General features: G+C 47.4%; 1 protein-coding gene across 7 annotated transcripts in view; it reads left to right on the top strand.

Annotated features, from left to right (window-relative positions):
- The window catches only part of ANKRD11 (ankyrin repeat domain containing 11), a 190788-nt gene that overhangs the window by 72120 nt on the left and 104736 nt on the right, over nt 1-13932 (top strand). For all 7 annotated transcript variants that reach the window (XM_055306996.1, XM_055306997.1, XM_055306993.1 and 4 more), the window contains exon 2: nt 2501-2580. The gene's annotated coding sequence lies outside the window, so the exon portion shown is untranslated. The remainder of the gene's footprint in view (nt 1-2500; nt 2581-13932) is intronic.

Here is a 13932-nt window from a genome sequence, read left to right as displayed (position 1 = left end):
GTCTTTCATGAATAAATAAATAAATAAAATCTTTAAAAAAATAAATAAAAAGCTTTTTCTCTACCCCTCATATAGTACCCAGCTCATTATAGGAATTGGTGAGATATGAAAGAGTAGAAAGATAAATTTAAAATCTTGTACTGCTACCCTATTCAGAGATAACCACCATTTTTTTTTTAATTTTTATTTATTTATGATAGTCACAGAGAGAGAGAGAGGCAGAGACACAGGCAGAGGGAGAAGCAGGCTCCATGCACCGGGAGCCCGATGTGGGATTCGATCCGGGGTCTCCAGGATCGCGCCCTGGGCCAAAGGCAGGCGCCAAACCGCTGCGCCACCCAGGGATCCCCAGAGATAACCACCATTAATGTTAAAAGTATTTCCTAGTTTTTCTCAAAAACCTGTGTTGTTTTTCATAACGCATCAGTCTTCCTCAGCACTTGTGATTATTGTCCTATCCATATTGCCAGTCCCATTGGTGTGAGAACATCTCCCTGTTGTTTTAGATAGATTCTTGGCAAGGCCATATGTCAGGGTGGCCTTGCCCTCAGATGTGGGTAGGCAGCTGCCCCATCTGTTGATGCTTCCTCTGCCTCTCCTGGTGACTCTCCAGCTGTGCTGGACACTGGCTTTTCATGTCTCCACGGTCTTTGTACTCTGTCTTCACTGGTCTCTTTATTTTTTGGCTGAGAACATGCTTTTTGAACTACGGTAACTGTAAAAGATGTGGTCCAGTGCATTTCTGTTTGAAAATGTAGCTTGATAATTGCATCAGTGGTTGTAGTTTTGATGTGAACGTGTATGCCACATGAAGCTTTTTTTGTGTCTTAGAACATTTCTTCAATGTGTATTCCCCAGAAATGAGGTTACTTTGTCAAAAAGCATAAATATTTTGGATGCTCTTAATTTGTCAGAAGTAATTTGGTTAATTACTAAAGTATTTTCCCTTAGAATAAAAAGACCTTTAGACCAGGATTTGGGAGACCTGGGCTCTCTTTCCAACCTGCCTTTAGTTCCTTGCATGACCATAGACAGCTAAACCTGATTTGGTTTCCTTATTTGTCAAGTAGCAGTTGGATTTATAGCACTGGTTCTCTGCCTAGATGGTTTTGCCCTTTGGGGGACTTGTGACAGGGCCTGGAGACGTTCTGGTTGTCACAACCTGCTTGGGGAAGTGTGCTGCTGACATCTAGGGGGTGCAGGCCCAGGGCTGCTACTCAGCATCCTCTTCCAGGGCCCGGGAGACAGAGGATGGTCTAGTCTTAAGTGTCAGGGCTGTTGAGTGTGAGAAACCTTGGGTTAGGAACAAGTTTTCTTCAAAGTTGTAATGGTGGATAGTATGCTGTATTCCATTCATCATGCATTCTGTATTTTCTCTTACTGTCTTTATAAGAAAATTGAAAAGCTTGACCACATACTTGTTGCTTTTCAATAAAACCAAATACTGTGTTTTGGAAGCTGCTTTTTTTTCTGTGTTGTGTTTAATAATCCTTGAAGTTCATGCTGGCTTTGAAAAATCTAATACAGGAATACAGGGACAGAAGCACTTTGCTCTGTCTTTGCAAACACACAGCCACCTGCAAGCCCAGGTCAGGAGACCAGGTAGATAGATGTTGGGAGAACTGAGGGACCCTGCTTGCTGTGGGCACCGTGTCTGGGAGCCTTCTCCCTGCCTCCTGTCCATGAGTATGATTGCCCTACTGACTCTGGACCTGTGATGTGCGTGGAGATGGAAGCAAGTCTGATGTTTTGATGGGGTTCTGGGAAAAGGGTCATGAACAATTTTTTTTTTTCTTGTGACTGGCTTGTTTTATTCTTGAAAATCTCAGAGCTCTCCTAGGAGGTCACACAGTGTTATTACTCAGCCAGTTTTCTTCGTGATACTCGTCTTACTGGCAAGGCCACAGTGGCCACTTGGTTTACTTCCTATAGTGGGAGTCTCCAGGTGGGGGCAGAGTGGGGCAGGGGATGGTGGGTGCTGCCAGAGAGGCAATTGCTGGGCCTTTGGAAGCCTGAGGGAGAGTTCGGGCTTTCACGTGGGTGTGATAGAACATCCATGAGGCAGAATGGGTAACTTTGACAAAGGCTTCATAATTGTGAGGTTTCTGTTGAGGTCCGTGGGAGAAGGAAGGTCTCTGAATGACCTCTTCAAGCCCCCAGTCCAGAAGCCTCATCTCCAGGGAGAGCAACAGGCCCACGAAGTGTTTTCCTTAGCCTGGCCCTTCTGGGTACTGCTTTCCAGGAAAAATTACCGAAAACAAATTCCCATTTGGATAGTGCCCTAAAGCAAATCATTAGGTGTGAGCCCTTTCATGGGCTTATTTTCCCTTTATAACCCAAATCAGCCAAGCACACATCTTAACTTTTTTTTGTTGTCCGGAGTTAATTGAAATGAAGGAAGGGAGCAGTAGAGTGAATATTTGGTCCAGATGGAGAGACTGGAATTGGACAAAGCGACTGAGGGAAAAATGTATAAGCTAATTGTGCTCTCTCATTTCAGAATGTGCACAGCTCTGCTCTGGGACGCACCTTGTTGGATGTAACAGTCTTCATCAGCATCGACTTTCAGCTATGGAATCGGTAAATATCTTATTGCACTGCTGTTCATATTTTGTTATTTTCACTGCTTTGTGAAAAGGGGTAAGAAGATAATGCTAGACTTCCATGTTGGCTTCCTGAGGCTTGATCGTGCTAGCTGAGTGTTCTGGATGTTGTCCTAGACTTCCTTTGGATGCCGGTGTGTCAGAGCAGTGGTGGTGAGCTGTGGGCTATTAAACAGTTCCCTGGTGTTCCAATGGCAGTGTTCTGTAGAATCTAGGCCAGGAGCCTAGGCTGTGAAGGAAGTTTGTTTCTGCTCAAGCTCTCTCTCTATCTGATTGGCTCTACCGTGGAGGAGTCTGGACCCAGTACTATGTTTTGTGCTCTGTGCATATTCCACAAACACTTGGCATGAAGAAGATATTTTCTAGTCTGAGAATTGTCCTCTTCCTCTGGGGGAAGCAGTGGAGGCCTGGCTGTGCTCTCATCTGGTGTCCTGTGTGTCTGGGCAACTATTCGTGGGATTCTTAGGAGCTTGAGGCCAGCTTGTGTGGTTGGTGGGTAAAGAATGGGATCTTTTGCTAGGTTGCCCTGATTACTTGCTTCCTCCTGGAAATTACTGGCAAATTTTTTGAGGGGTGGAGGAGCTGCTTCCTTAAGGACTCTGGTCTCAGGTATCAGCAAGCATCTGTTGCTCTAGAACAAAGTCCCTTCCTTATGGGATATGTTGCATTGGTTGGCAGTTTAAACTCTTGATTCATTTTAGTTTTTCATACCTTGGTCAGGCATTAGTGTTTTAAAGCAGACAGTCCAAAGATGCGTTATCCATTCTGTTTTGTTTTTCCTAGCAGACATGACAGAAACCTTTCCTGCTGCATCCTTGGACGAGTGTCCTAATCTAACAGAACCTGTCCTTTATCTCAGCCATCACTGAATCAAGCCACTTAGAAGGTTCCTCTCGGTCTCTTTGACTTGACTGAAGTATTTCCTTGGGAATGGCGATAAGGTTTGACGGAACAGGAATCTTAGATGTCTCTGACAGTAGGCCTGGAATTGTCTTCTCTTAATCTGCGGGATGGTTAGTGGTTAGAAAGAAGCCAGTGCAGGTGTTGGTGATCAGGTGAGGTCGTTGGTGGGCTTTGTAGGAGAGTGCTCCCCTGTGTGGTTTTCCAGAACGTGCATGTGGATTCAGCTTGGTTGTCCTAGGCAGCGGGTCAGCCATTGAGAGACTAGGTCCTAAAGAAAAGGACGTAGTGGGGTCAGAGAAAGAACTAAACCCACTCCCCACAGGAAGCTTAGCTCTGCATTTGTTTGGAAACTGTAACATTGGTCCTAATTCATAATAAGGAAAAAGGAAGTGCTGCCTAAATTAGGTTCTAGTAAGCATTTGGTGATTCAAAATAATATATTTCCTGATTAAAGGAAAACAAGTTACTAGTGACTCTTTGCTGGCAGATTCTGGGGTCAGCCCAGTTGGTCTGATGGATTGAGAGCAATAGGTGCGTTAATCTTTAGGTTTTCTAACATAGGAAGGACTAGCTTTTTTGACCGCATCACAAAAATAACCCAAGGCATCTCATGCCATTTAATAGTTTTGGAAATCATAAATACTCAGATAATATATATTTTTTGAAGAGTTTATTTATTTATTCATGAGAGACCCAGAGAGAGAGAGAGAGGCAGAGACATAGGCAGAGGGAGAAGCAGGCTCCATGCAGGAAGCCTGATAATGGGACTCGATCCCAGGACTCCTGGATTTTGCCCTGAGCCAAAGGCCGACGCTCAACTGCTGAGCCACCCAGGCATCCCAATACTCAGATAATACTGATTATAATAGTCTTAAAAAAATCTAGTGTTTCGGTTGAATAAATACAAAGATTCTTATTAATGGTGAGGTCTCCTCTTAGGCCAGTGGCCCAAATGTGTTAGCAGGAAAAAGGACTGCAGCAGTTGTGGGTGAGCTCCGCCCTTCATGACTGTTCCTGGAATCAAAAGGCAGAATCAGTCAATCTGTCTATCTATTTAAAAGATTTTATTTATTTGAGAGAGACACGAGTTGAAGGCAGAGACAGAGGGAGAGGGAGCAGCAGCCTGCTTGCTGAGCAGAGAACCCGATATGGGGCTTGATTCCAAGACTCTGGGATCATGACCTGAACTACCCAGGTGCCCCAAAAGGCAGAATTTTAAAAATAGAATAATTTTGTAGACTCTAATAATTTTTCATTATTATTCACATTATTTTTAATTTTCATTTTGACTACTTAATATGAGCCATTTAGATCAGATTTGAGACAGAGGTAGGCTTGGTAGGCCCTGTGAGTATTTCATCCTGTGCTCTTGTCTCCATCTTGAGCATTATTTAAGCACCCAGTTTGGATAGATTTTGGGCTGGCCCTGCCCTGAGATTGTATTCCAGGTGTGGCTGTGTTACAGTATCCATAACAACCTGTGTGGGTTGGGTTGGCTGACCTGGCTCTCTTCAGTCCTGGGCTTCCCTGCTGTGACGGGGTAATGGTGACACCCATCTTAAAGATTTCTTCCAAGATTAAGTGGCACTGTTGATGGAAATAAAGCTCCATGAAAACCTAAACTTTAAAATCATAAGATTAATTTTAACCTTTCTTTAGCACAAAACTTTTTCATCTGACAGTTGGTGTGATTCTTGCTTTGTCAACATCTTGCTTGGTAGAGGTAGAGGGTCTCGACCTCTTCAGAGGAGTTCTGAGATTGACATGGCTCTTGGCAGGTCCCATCTCACCAGGAGCAGGTGAAGGTGTGTACAAGAGAGTAAGAGCTGTCTGTCACCCAGCCCTGACCCCCGGTGGCATGTGAGTGTATACTCATGCTTGCTGGGAGACAGGAATTTTGGTGTTTCTAAAAACAAAACAGTTTCTGAAAGTAACATGTTGTAATGATAAAAGTAGTGTTTATATGAGTGGAGATATAGATTTTATACTTGAACACCTCTATTTAAAATAGGAAAGTGGAGATGCCTGGGTGGCTCAGTGGTTGAGCATCTGCTTTTGGCTCAGGGCGTGGCTGTAGAGTCCTGGGATCGAGTTCTACATCGGGCTCTCCTCGAGGAGCCTGCTTCTCCCTCTGCCTCTCTCTGTGTCATTCATAAATAAATAAATAGAATCTTAAAAAAAGAAAAAAGTAAATAAAATAGAAAAGTGGTTGCTTTTTGACCAGCTAAAACATTGAACTTGTAAGGCATAGTCTCAGGGTCCCTGGATGTGATGCTGAGCTGGGTGCCATGAGCAAGTGGTGCTCACTGTAGAGAGGTGAGGTATACATGGCTGGCGCTTGGTCCTGCTTCCCTAAAAGCACAGGGACTGAAAGTCTTCCTGACAACAGAGTCAGGTGTCCCTCTGTCAACTATTGATGTGCTGGCGACACCAGGGATCCCACCTGAGCAGCAAGGTTGGAGGGTGCCCCTCCTGACCTTGAATGTTATTGCTATCTGGTATTGAAACAGAGAATCTCATCCCAGCTCGTATGTTAGGAGTGGCAGTTCTTCCTGACCCAGCCACCAGCTCAATGCTCATTGGCTGTTAGGTGCCGTTCATGGTCACAGCACATGTGGCTGCCAGGTGGGTTCCAGCTCCTGCTACTTCTGCCATGCCTGTGGGCAATGCAGACTTGGATTTGCAGATTTTAAGGAACTTGTAGGTCCTGTTGCTGATTCATTTGCCTTTTTAACAAAGAGGTTTTGTAGGGTTCACAAATAGATAACAAAACGTACTTTGCTTCATTCTCAAAGAAATATGCATAGCTAATTGTGCCACAATTTACTGAATTTTTGAGTTTAAGTTTTTATTGTATATTTAGAGTTCTAGGGGATATCCTTTGGCTACACCCCCTTAAACTATATAAAAAGTACAGAATGTTCGATCTCAGTAAAATGAGATTTCATTAAGTGTATTTTTTTGGTTAATATGAAAATTAACAGTGTGTTCATACACTTTTCCCCCAGAAACTCTTGCTCTCCCCCAGCAGTGCTGGCCGACTGGTTGAACTTTGGTCTTCTTATTCCAGGATACTTTGGAATGCTGGGACAATTCATGTACCTGGGACAGGGAGAGGGTTTGGAAAGTAGACAGATCAAAGCAGAAGGGGAAAGTCTGAGTCCACACCCACATCTGCACCCCAGCCAGGACTTCTGGCCGCCAGGGTCATTTCCCTCTGGATGTTTCTAGCTGGAATGGGCCTCTGGGTTCTGTGACCTCAACCACACTGGGAAGGCAGGCATGTAGAGTTACCTGTTTGGGTTCCGGGAAGAGTTTTGTGGTTCGTGATACCCCATTTATTATCAGTTGCTATCATTTTCCTTCCATTTTTAACTGTGGGAATTCTTGTGGAACCAGTGTTTATTTTTTAATACCATCAAAATTTAAAACCAGCTAAAGAGATTTCCTCTCTGTTTTGTATTTGAGGGTGAGGAGGAGTGCCTGGATCTCTCTTAGAGTGGGTACTCTTTTAAAATCTTTTTTTTAATTTTATTTATTTATTTATGATAGTCACACAGAGAGAGAGAGAGAGAGGCAGAGACATAGGCAGAGGGAGAAGCAGGCTCCATGCACCGGGAGCCTGACATGGGATTCGATCCCGGGTCTCCAGGATCGCGCCCTGGGCCAAAGGCAGGCGCCAAACCGCTGCGCCACCCAGGGATCCCCTAGAGTGGGTACTCTTAAGGTGAACTGAACTTTTTTTCTGGAACACCACCTGTCTTCCCTTCCTCCTGTGCCTTGTGGAATGTAAGGGGGTCCTGTAACACAGAGGGAAGGGGGCTCTGTGCAGCTTAGGGATGTCTGCTACAGGAATTTCCACCTGCAGCTCATCTGGATCTTGGTGAGAGGAAGAAGGAGGCAAGAGGGGCCATATCTGGAGAGGTGCCAGCTTGCTGGGCCTGACAAGAACTTTGTGTCTTCTCCACTCTAGAATAGGTATCTTGATTGTCATTTGCATTGCCTCTGGGGAGAAGGAATTTGGGATATCCTTTGTGTAAAATAAAGAGTGGTGGTGGGGTTTGAAATGTGCACTCTTCTGAGTTCAAGATTGCAGTGTTTGGTTTAGTGGGGTCAGTCTGTCCCTCTTTTTGATGCCACTGAGGGGCTCTGCCCACCCCCCCACCCCCCCCAGCAGTGCGAGGGATCCAGAGATGGAACAAAGAAAGTGCCAGCCTGGGTAGCAAGTTTGAAAAGAAAGCAGAGCAGAGCAGGGTCCTGTCCCTGGACCTGTGATTGGACCAGCAAGTGCCAGAGGTGGGGGAGAGCAGGATCTGAGCTGCGTGGATGTGTGTGTGCACAGCTGCAGCTGCATTGCAAGCATCCAGTCCTGAGCCTTGGGCCAGGCGAGTCCCCCGTCTTGTTGCATCTCACTTTAAGGAAACTGAATGTGGAGAATAGAACGTGTTGACTTTGGCAATGGGCTCTGCCAGGACTTTGCTCATCATGTGACCCAGTGTGTAAGGCTCTGCTTGCAAACACAAGTGCACTCTCCACACACATGCATTTTCTTTCTTGATGCCGACCCATCCATGTTCTCATCTGTAGCTCTGTGCCCCCTCCCTTTCCCATTTAAGGTCAGAGTCCCCAGCCTTGGGCCTGGGTTACAGCACCTATGGGCTCAGAGAGCGTTCTGCATGGGCAGGAGCAGGAAAAGGGGGAAAGAAGGAAGGGAGATGATATTTTTCTTTTAAAGCTTTTGACTTTGTTGACCTTTTGTGAATGGATGGTTTGTGTTTTGGAAAATATACACCCTGGGGCCCTTGTCTGCCTCTGAAGGTGTTAGCACATAAAGACGAGAGCAGCAGCTATTTGGACCCTGGGTATTTTTGGAGGAAAGAAGGGTAGAACCAGAGCAGGGAGTGGAGGCAGTGTTTTTCTGCAGCTCTGGGCCTCTGTAGGGGTGCATGGCCTGCTGATGGCAGCCCCAGGTGGGCTGGCCCTCTGCACCTGCTTGGTGTGCCTGGGGGAGTCTCTCTGCCGTTGTCTTCCATGAGTCTTTTCCTCTTTTCATCTCCTGCATACAGTTAGCCTCTTTATAGTTTATTCTTGTTCAGCTTTAGTTAGTGAGAACCAGAGTTTTAAACATTGTATCCTAGTGGCTGACAAGATGCTGCCTTGGAGACAAGTGACACAAGAATGTCATGTGGTGCTCAGGTGACCGATCCGGTTTCATGGTGAACCTGTTTTATGTTAAACTTGCCCTATAGTATAATAGCAGATGTTATAAAGTTAGATTGAAGCTGAGAATCAAGCGGAAAGATGCCCATTTAGGTGTGACCAGATTTGATTAAAGAAACCTTAGAAAGCTCTAGGGTATTTTGGCCTGCTAATGCTGTATTTTAAACCTCAGTGTTATAATTAAAACTTCCATTAACATAAAAACCAATTTTCATTCTTTTGAAAAGTTTACTGTCTAGCTCACCTCCTCCATGCACTGTCCACCCCCACGTTTCTTTGTGCTTTTGTGATTTCATAGGCATAGTGACTTACACAGGTCCATGGGAATGCTGGCTGTAGCTCATGGAGAAGGGATGGAGAAAGTTTAGAGGTGGCTCTCAGAGTGTTTGTGAATTGGGTACCACAGCCTGCTGGCTGGTCTAACTCTGGGACTGCAGAGCCAGTCTTTGGGCCTGAGTCCCCTAGAGACAGATGGATGGGTGGGTGGGGGGCAAACAAAGGTTTATACTGGAGCCTGGGGTGGTGTAGCCAGAAAAACCATTTTGAGTGGTTTTTATAGGAAAAGCTATGATTGGGTGTATAGGCTCACATAACCTCCTTAAGCTGAAACCTCACTTAAAAAAAAAAAAAAATCGGGATCCCTGGGTGGCGCAGTGGTTTAGCGCATGCCTTTGGCCCAGGGCGCGATCCTGAAGACCCGGGATCGAATCCCACGTCGGGCTCCTGGTGCATGGAGCCTGCTTCTCCCTCTGCCTATGTCTCTGTCTCTGTCTCTCTCTCTCTCTCTCTATCATAAATTTAAAAAAATAATAAAAAAAATTTAAAAAATTAAAAAAAAATCTTTGTTCGATGTTGGCTTTTCTTCAGCTGGGACTCCTGCTTTTCTGGGTTTCTGCTCAGAGTCTTTTCTTGGAACCCCCTTACTGGAGGCCCCTGCCCACAGGAGAAGTCATGCTCAAGAATGCCTGCTGCTTTGCATATTCCAGTAACTCTCCAGGCCTATGAGCGGGCACGTACCTTCACGTTACATCCTGTTTTCCCCCTACGAATAGGTAGCATTTTCCACTTGTTAGTCTGAGAGCCTAGGCTCAAGGGTGTTAAATAGTAGGGTTTTCATGGTTCCATAGCTGATTGGCAGCAGAGTGAGTGTTGAAATCGCAAGGTCCTTAGACCAACAAGAGATAGTCACGTTAGTACCTGACTCTGGGCAAGATGGGAGGAAGCAGGTGGGAAGGGACAGGGTGGTGGGAAGCCCAGTAGAGGGAGTAGGCTGTGCGGGTCTACTGTAGCAGCTGGCATTCCCTTGGACCCTTTTTCAGATCTGTCCCATGATTCTGCCGCAGGCATATCTGCTGGTTCTTAAGGTCTGAGTGTGTGTGGTAGAGGGTGAGGTTTTCACCCCAGCACTTGTAGCCCCAAGGCTCTGCTCCTGGGCAGACATGATTTGCTTAAAATGGGCCAGGTCCAGACTGAGGTCCAGGGAACGAATCTGTGAAACCCGGGTCCAGGGTGAGGCTCATTTCTGAAGGCCTTCTCCCTGTCATCCTTTTCCTTCTATGTTATCCAGGGAACTAGCTGCTGGACCTGGCCTTCTCTGCCTAGTCAGGCCACCTCACTAACATGGTTGGCACTTGGCACGGCTGTCCCCCATTCCCCATTTACATGGCATTCTGAGACAAGTGAACTAGGGAGCCTTGCTATTGGCAGTGGTTTGTTTTGTTGACAGCACGCAGTGGTGTCTTGGGCCTGTGTCCTCATCCTGGGAGCTGCTGCTGTGAGAACCTCCGAGCAGGCCTGCGCTGGTATGAGGTTTCCTAGCTGGTAACTCAGTCAGAGTTGGTTTGCAGGCTGTCTCTGTGCACGCAGTGCGAGTCCTGCCAGCTGTGCCCATGATCACATGTGTGCCCAGGGCTCCTTGCCCTTGGCGTCTGGGATCCACTTCGGGGAACAGCACCACCAAGCTGTGTTTGCAGCTGTGGAGGGTCAACCGTGATTTCCCACACACTGTTCATGAGATCCTAGCTCCTGACCTAGTGGCTCATCAGTCTGGCCTCTGTAATTAATTAATTTTAAAAGTTAAATGGAAGATGGAGTTTTATTGTCTGAACAAAGAAGTTAATTTCCTTGCTCTGTGTTTTTGGTGATTTGGCGCTGTTGAGGTGGGGTTGGGGCAAAGGGCATGGCTGGGCCAATAGGAGAGGCACATTGCAGTGGTCGGTCCCCCTGGGCTCCCTGAACTTCATCCCTGCCTGCCCTCACCCATCCACCCTCTCTGCTTCCTTCCCTCCCGTCTCTGTGGACTGCTGTCTTGGTGGCCTGGCCCATCTGACGTCCTCACGTCAAGCTCCCTCACCTCACCTCTTTGTGCCCTCTGCTGCTGTCTCTGCTGATGCCTCTTGGGAGCATCTTCCTCTGGGTTGTGACACACTCCAGCAGGGCACAGCCTTGGGCGGGCGGGTGTGGGGGGGTGTTTCTTGTCCTCAGTTGTGCTTGGTGAGCTCAGGGAACACACGTAGGCTTGTCTTCTGGAAGGGAGTCTTTCTCCTGATCCTTTCATGCAGGCACATGCTGCATCTAGCCAACTCCATGTCTGCTCTCCTGCCCCAAGCTCTCCTTGTCTCCTCTGTCCCCCCAGGTCCTGAGACCCAGGGTGCCTCTGTCTCCCTCCTCAGAGCTGTCTTTTTTCCATGGCTCATGTTGGTGTCTTCACCCCTCATGCCTTTCTGGGGGCTGCACATTTCTGTTTTTCCTCCAGGACTGCTTCTAAGTTCAAGAGCACGTTGGGTGGTTTGTGACTGGGTTCCTTCTCTCCACCTGGAGGAGTGCTGGGGAGGTGATGCTCTCCCTTGGTGTAATGAGTATGTGCCCCTGAGTTGGTGTGAAGCCTGGGGACAGTTCTGTGCTCTGGCTGTGGTGTGGGTGTAAAATGTATCTGCCCGGAAGCCATCCTCCATGTGCTGCCATCCAGAGTAACTGGGTCTTGAAGGGTTTCCAACTCACAGCACCAACCCCTTGCTGTGTGTTTATAATGAAGAAACAGAAAACAAAGGGCTTAACTGGATTTAGGACGTTGGTGATTTTCTGGTTGAAAGTTTGCTGGAGACCAGTGGAAATTGATGGTAATGCAGAGAGGGACTCTGAGCCCTGAGTGCCTGGGGGTCTGTGTGGGTTCTGAGGGCACTTGGAATTCCAGTAGCACATTTCTTTCTTTCTTTTTTTTTTCTTTTTTTAAGATTTTTATTTATTTCTTCACGAGAGACACACAGAAAGAGGCAGAGACATAGGCAGAGGGAGAAGCAGGCTTCATGCAGGGAGCCCAACATGGGACTGGATCCCAGGACTCCGGGATCACACCCTGAGCTAAAGGCAAACGCTCAGCCACTGAACCACCTAGGCGTCCCAACAGCACATTTCCTGATACGGAACCAAAAGTACATACCTGCCTTAAACGTAATCACACATGTCCTCAGGAAGTGTGCTGGGCATCACTGCTTGAGGGAGGCTCTGTCCATAGCTGTTTGCAAATATGTACTACAGAATCCTTTATTTTCTCTCCTCTCTGTTACCTAATAGGGCATCTTTTATAAGCTAGTGAAGATGATTTGAGGGCACAGGTTCTGGCAGCAGAGCTGCTCTGAGGTTCATTAAAAATAACTTTGTGGGGAGAGTTGCTGGGGGAGTGTCTGCCTTGGGCTCAGGTCATGATCCTTGGGCCTTGCTCCACGGGGAGCCTGCTTCTCCCCCCACTCCCCACCCCCAATGCCCTGGCTTGTGTTCTCTTGCTCACGGTGCTCTCTCTTTCTCAAATAAGTGAATAAAGTATTAAAAAAAACATTAGGGATTGGGTTCCTGGCTGGCTCAGTCTGTGGAACATGTGACTCTTGATCTTGGGATTGTGAATTGGAGCCCCACATCAGGTGTAGAGATGACTTAAAATATTTTTTTAAACAATTTGTTATAGTGGATAGTGTGATTCTTTAAAAAAATTTTTTTTTTTTTTTTTTTTTTTGAGAGCATGTGCACATGCACATGCTAGCAAGAGAAGGGGCAGAAGGAGAGAGGGACTTTCCGGCAGACTCCACTCTGAGCACTGAGCCTGACACAGGGCTCCATCTCATGACCCTGAGGTCAGGACCTGGGCTGAAATCAAGACAGATCTTTAACTGAGCCACGCAGACACCCCTTAAAATCTTAAAAAGAGAGAGAGAGAGCAAGCGAGCGAGTACCGTGAAGGAATGTCTTCCCTCCTGCTCTGCTCAGGTGTCAGCTGGCTGTCAAGTATCTGGTGCACAGGGGAGTCTGTGGTTGTGACCTTGGGCCTGCTCTTGATGGTGACCCGGGTGCCTTGTGGAAAGAAGAAATCATTAGATGCTTCTTTTCGGAAGTCTGATTTCATTTTTATTTAAAACACACTGCATTTCTGGTGGTCTGAGCATAGTACTCTCCTGCTTGCTAATGAGCTTGCATCACCCATGCTACAGAAAAGAATGCCAACCAGGGCTCAGCAGTATGTTTATGTGGCGTGAACATTATGAAAGCCGGGTCCGCCTCTGGCCCGTGGCACTCTGGCCCGTGGCACCTTCAGCTCCCAGAACAGCCCTATGAGGTTGGGCGAGGGGCAGCAGCCTCGACCTCAGTGCTTCTGAAAGACCCCAGCATGGGGTGTAGACCTGATGATGCTCAGAGCATCTCCTGCTCGAGGCTCAAGACAGTGGCCATGCAGCTGTGTCCTCTCTGGGCTGGGACTGCCTCTGCCTCAGGACTGAACCAGGCCTCCTATTGCCCTCAGACCCCTTTTCAGCAAATGATTCGTGTGTGAGGGGTCCTACAGTGGCCTCCCAAGAACAGCAGAACTCTGCCCTCGGGGGTGGGTGCAGTGCAGGCGGGTCTTCCTGCCAGTAGCCCAAAGTCTGCAGGCTCACAGGGGTCTTAGAGGCATTTACTAACAGGTCTGCCTGAGCATCACCTGCCCACCACAGGAGTGTGCTGCTGACTTGTAGGAGGTCTCCTCTTTTCAGCTGAGCTTGTTCTTGTGGGTCCTGTTGCCCCTCCTTGTGGCCTGGCTGACCGCTTGCCTGGTGCTGCTCCTGGCTTTGGATCCTGTGGTGGCCATGACTTAGTGGCAGCCCGGTGTCATTGCGCAGCTCTCTCCCTGGTGTGCTGTACAGCACACGCTCTGAACCTTCCCTAGAAGCTGTGGGCATCT

Source organism: Nyctereutes procyonoides, unplaced genomic scaffold (genome assembly GCF_905146905.1).
Source record: "Nyctereutes procyonoides isolate TBG_1078 unplaced genomic scaffold, NYPRO_anot_genome, whole genome shotgun sequence".
NCBI classification, from domain to species: domain Eukaryota; kingdom Metazoa; phylum Chordata; class Mammalia; order Carnivora; family Canidae; genus Nyctereutes; species Nyctereutes procyonoides.
Note: the sequence above shows the minus strand (reverse complement) of the source record. Positions and strands in the feature narration are given on the sequence as shown.